Source organism: Pseudophryne corroboree, chromosome 4, assembly GCF_028390025.1.
Source record: "Pseudophryne corroboree isolate aPseCor3 chromosome 4, aPseCor3.hap2, whole genome shotgun sequence".
Classification (NCBI taxonomy): Eukaryota; Metazoa; Chordata; class Amphibia; order Anura; family Myobatrachidae; genus Pseudophryne; species Pseudophryne corroboree.
In genome coordinates, this window is record NC_086447.1 from 774,640,796 (window position 1) to 774,646,795 (window position 6,000).

The following is a 6,000-nucleotide window of genomic DNA, read 5'->3' on the forward strand; positions in this document are numbered from 1 at the left end:
TCCTGGGATCCTATAAAGACATCACTCCTTTCTCCAGAACCAGTTCCAGTCCCATACTCGACTCTTCATGAAACCTCACAAAAATAGAATGTCCTGAAATTTTTTTTTTGTCAATGCGAAAAAAGAAATATAGAACAAAACAAATCTTGCTTATAGCAAATCCATTACTACAACTGGTCTTTCTGTAATCCTTTAGTATGCTCAGGTAGTGTTCAATAGTGCCACCTCTCAGTCTTCACGGAACAGATTCTCGAGTGATATATTTGCAATTTCACTCCCTTTACAAGTTCTTTCCAGACTACCGACTTTCCTGCAATGGGAATTCGTGGACCCAAGTCTCTCGGCAACTTTCACTGGGATCGTGCTGTCAACAAAACTTGGTACGGTCCTTCCCACCTGTCTATTAGGCAACCTGAACATAAGAACAATCACACAGTCTCTTGGTTCACAATCAAGACAGTTAATAGTTGGCATATCAGGAATCAACAGTTTCAAGTTCTTTTGTTAAGTTCTCAAATGCTGGCTCATCTCGATAAGGTACTGTACTGTCACCTCATTGATGTATTTCTGATCATGGTGCGGATCGATCATGACATGAGGTTGTCTTCCAAAAACAAAAAAACAAAACAAACATTTCAAAGAGGGTGATTCGTTAAGTGGGGATCTGGGAGTGATTCCGATGCTACATAACACTAGTAGCAGTGTCTATGACCACAATAGTCCAGTTTCAGCCATCACTTTGCTCCTACTCCTAGGGATACCACAGCTACACACGAATTTCGGCACAATTTTCTCTGCGGCAAACACAGCAGCATCCGTGGCGGCAGGAAATGCCTCTACCCAGCTCGAGAAAACATCAGTGCACACCAATACATATTTCAAATTCCTACAGGGTGTTAACTATATGAAGTCGATTTGTATTACCTGAAAAGGTCCGTCTGCAGGAGGAGTATGGGATGGCTCTGTTGGTACTACCTTACCAAATGTTCTTCCTCATGCAAGTAAGACAGGTCATTACTTTCCTGCTTGCCTGAGAAGAGAACCCTGGTGCATGCCAGTATGATCTTACCAATTTGCACATACCTTCCCCACCCTAGGTGAGTCAGACCATGTGCCGCCTCAGCTAGGCTTGGGGGATACGCCCTGGGGGCCACTGGTTTACCATGTCCATTTCTCCAGAGTCCTGAGGACCCCTGACCATACCCCTTCGCCTTCCAGACCTCCTTTTCCTGTAAGGAACACAAATTTGCATCTCAATTTAATTGTGGCGTGTTTGCAATGTAGAGTAAAAACATCTCTAGAGAAGAAAAAAAATATCAGGTCTGCATTCACTAACGGGCTGTCACTTATGTCTGGTCTCGTAGTAAAGGTCTGATTCAGATATTCCATACCATCATACGCATCAGTGTCCATACAAAATTTTTCTTCAGCAGTATTCTCACCCTTCACCAGCTCCCTTTTGTGCTGATGAGACATACCGGGTTCAGCCAGAACTTTGAAGGCATGTGGTGTATGAACTGTCAAATCATGTACCAGTACTACGGCCTAGTTATTTGACCCTTGTCCTACACAACTGCAGTTTATCCCTTGAGACCTTGTGTCCTGTCTGGAAGAGACGAAACAGAAACTGCTTTGTATCTGCCAGGGACGACTCAAATGAATCAGCGCACAAGTCATCAACATATTGTATCAGCACCGACCCATTCTCAGGCTGAAAGGATTGTAAACAGTCATGTAGGGCTTGGGAGAAAATACTCAGGCTGTCATTTGAAACCCTGGGAGAATCGGGTCCATGTATTGTACCCCCTTTGTGAATGCAGAGATGAAGAGGAAACTGTGAAGAAAAACAGAATAGAGGTTGGTGACAGTTAAGTTTGTAGAGGTGGAGAGGATTTTATTAAAATGACAACTGGATTGGTCATTATGGAGAATTGATTAACTACTTGGTCTACCCCCTTTGAAGCTTGTGCTTGCTGTGTCACTACTGGGACTACCTCAGCCATCAAGCCAGTGTCCTGTCCATCCTAAGTTCATAGGGAACCCAGTATCTGTGAGATAATTTCCTCTACCTGTGATGGACATGAATCTAGAACAGTGGAATGCAACATTTAGTCTTTGAGGAGTATCTAACATACCTTGTACTTCCTGAGCGGGAGTACAATATATGTATTTCACATTTAAATTTACACAACAAAATCTCTGTCGATAAAGTTAGTGAAGGGCCACTGCTGCTAGGAGAAAAGAAAAGGGTTTAGCATCATAGAGGCCCAATCGTAACTTCTGCAGATTTTGTCAAAGGGTAATGTTGGACTTCTCTCGTTCCTCCCATTTGCCGAATTAGTGTTTACCAGTGATCTTATCCTGACAGAGAATTTTCTAGTACTACAAAAAAACAAGCTTCTAGGTCATGCGAAGTATTCATTTAATCCTTCTCATCCCGTATTAAGGGTCTGTGCATGGTCCAACAAACATTTCCAAGCTTATCTAGACAAGGGCATTCCTAGAAATGAATACTTCTTTGTGATAGTTAAAAAGGAGTACCCTGGGGGTTAACCCATCTCTGTCCGCTTTCCTACTGGGAAATACTAATGTTCGGACAGGATATTCTCCATTTATGACATTACTTTCCTGATTTTTTTTATTTTTGGCTATATATGTACTTGAATGGCTCCATACTTACCAGTTCCACTGTTCTCAGCCACTACGCCTGCAGGCTACAGCTCCTCTTTTACCGGTTGGATATTACTCCTCTGAGTACATGAGAAATGCCTGAAACCAGTCAGGTCACCTTCTCCTCCTAAATAAAACTTTGACATTAATTAGTACATATAATTTTCATATTTTCTATTTTTATTATTTTCTATAGTTTGTATGCTGGCTGTAACTGCTTCCACATCCACATATGGCGGTGTACTTGCTTTCTCTTTTTACTTACTTATTGTTGCTACGAGTTCAAACAGCTATTATGTTTTCGTTCTTGTCTTATATGACTTTAGTTAAACATATTTGTTTTCATATTACCTGCAATACCTCAGGATCAAAACCACCAATCACTGGAAATATTTCACCATTCATACGTACTCAATCATTACAAAAAGCTTCTGCGTGTAAGGACCATACTTCTTACACCTAATATACCGAGTGGACCCTTTCAGCTTCTGCTCCTCAGCCTGAACCCTAACTCCTGAACGCCTCTCGCGTGCCCACTTGGCTCCCATTGTGGACTTTTTAAACACAAACACCGAATAACTCACGCGAGAAGACGGTGAAAAGTCCCTTCGAGCGCTTTTCACCCGCTCCTCCTCCGCTGGCCAGTACCACAGCCCACTCCTGTAGTGACTTCCCACGTACCCAGCGAGGACCATACCAGACCCCTCAGCACTGGAAGTATGAAGTATTAACAGCAATAAATCTATACCCCACCTTTTTCAGTGGATGTTAAAAGCCTGATCTTTTTGGTTTCTATCCACAGGAATTCCGCCTGGGAAACATCACCAAGCCTTCCCATGGAGTTCCACCAGGAATATTTTGTGAGAGTCAGCGAAAAATTCCTTTACTTTACACAAATCACATCTGTGTATGTTAACACAGCACGTATAATGACGCAATTGCGTGAAATTATGCAAAAGGTATCACGTTGCGCCACATATCACACACACATGTGCGTTCCAATCGCACAGCTTATAGATACTTGTTATCTATACGCCCTACGATCACGGGAGTCGAATTCACAAGCTGCGCTCCACAGCCGAAGCGTAACACCAAAAATCACGCTCCTCCGCACGTTTTACCTATAAAAACACACACATTACGTGCCTCAATACCAGTACGTAAGGTCACTAGCCTTCACGCCACCAAGCCTTTGCTTACTCAGTGTCTCATCCTACGGGATCCCGAATTGTCCTGGGGTTCAATCCACTCACACTTTCTTTCAACAACCCACACTTTTAGATTTTCTGTACAGAAAAAAAGAATAAGTAAACCAGTGATTGATAACATCTCCCTCAGAGGTATTACATTTCAAACAAAGTATTAAAGTAATCTGTTTTAAAATCGGATAGTTACCTGTTAAAATGTGTTTTATCCCACCTTAGCAATCAATTTATATTATGCGGCTAACTTCCGCTTGCGTAAATATGCACTCACATTTCCAGCCTGTGCGTCCACATGTGTACCCGTGCGTCGCTGTATACGCATCCACGTACTATTGTACTACGACACGTGTATACTTGCGTACGCAAGTGTGTATCGCTGCATACCTTTGCACGCAGCTTGCCACACTGTCTTACCCAACTCTAGTAATACAATAAAAACAAAACAAAACACTATTTGTATTGTATTGTAGTAGTTAGATAAATGCTTCCACGTTCCCTTTGAGCACCGGAAGTCCCCTGCCGGAAAGCTTCCGCTACGTGCTACCTAAACTTTTAGGCAGGAACGGAGCTTCACTTATGAAATACAAATATTTTGCTAATTTTCGTTAACAATAACACTTTAACAATCAATTTTAAAACACTTCAATATAATATGGCTACTGACTATAATTTAAATGCTATGATTCAGATTGGATAGCTATCTTGCAGAACATATACTGATATAAATATACATATATCCATATAATAGTAATATGACATTATATATATATATATATATATATTACACATTATTTGACTCTCATAAAACCCCCACGCAGCACATGTATTCATACACACATACTGAATGAATGTAGGGGGTAATTCTGAGTTGATCGCAGCAGCAAGTTTGTTAGCAATTGGGCAAAACCATGTGCACTGCAGGGGGGACAGATATAACATGTGCAGAGAGAGATAGATTTGGGTGTGGTGTGTTCAATCTGCAATCTAAATTGCAGTGTAAAAATAAAGCAGCCAGTATTTACCCTGCACAGAAACAAAATAACCCACCCAAATCTAACTCTCTCTCTGCACATATTATATCTGCCCCCCCTGCAGTGCACATGGTTTTGCCCAACTGCTAAAAAATTTCCTGCTGCGATCAACTTGGAATTACCCCCGTAGTTTCTACAGAGCCTAATTTGCATCTCAGATGTTCACATGCTTGCTGTTCCAGGGTGGCTGAACAAGTTCATTAAAATTTCAATTGCCTATCTTGTAGCAAGCAAAGGGTTCATCTCATACTTGCCTACCTGACCCTCTCCATGAGGGAGAAAATGCTCTGTTCCTGGACTTTCCTGGTAATGTATGATTCCCATCACCTGTGGTGAAACACCTTTCTTATCAATTAACTAGCTCACCACAGGTGATGGCAATCATACATTACCAGGAGAGTCCAGGAACAGAGTATTTTCTCCCTCATGGAGAGGGTCAGGTAGGCAAGTATGGTTCATCTTACACACTCAGTATTTTTCCAAGTCTAAAACAAATCCTGGAAAAAAAAACTCATCTGTGTGTAATTTTTACATCAAGCTAAGTATTTATCTCACTATTACTCTCACTAGATCTAATTGAAACACTATTTATAATGGACTATGGCATGGGTTAGTTAAATTCAGTGGTAGCTTTTAAATGATGGATTTGTATATACTTTATTTACATTGTGACAAAGGCTACAGATTGTTTAACAAACTGAAAGTCAGCTGTTAGCTAGGTGGATTGGGAGTGACCTTATGTTATGTGGCTTTTAAGACCAATGCAGACTGTACCTTACATTAGACCTAAAATGGCCACTGCTCCTCCCCCTCCAAACCATGTGCTTGGACAAAATGGTGGCCAGAATACAAACACTCTATCCTTTGTCACAAATTATACAAGCACCGGAAGTCGCCCAGATGGACAATTTCCACTGCATGGTAACAAAAATTTCCACATGCTGCTTTTTCAGCTTGAACAAAGCTTTGCTACTTCAGGCCTATGTTTGCAGTATGAGAATAGGACGCAGCATGCTAACACAGCTATATCCATACTATGCTCCAACTTTTAAATGCTCTTTAAATTTACTTAACAGATAATCCAATCTGAATCA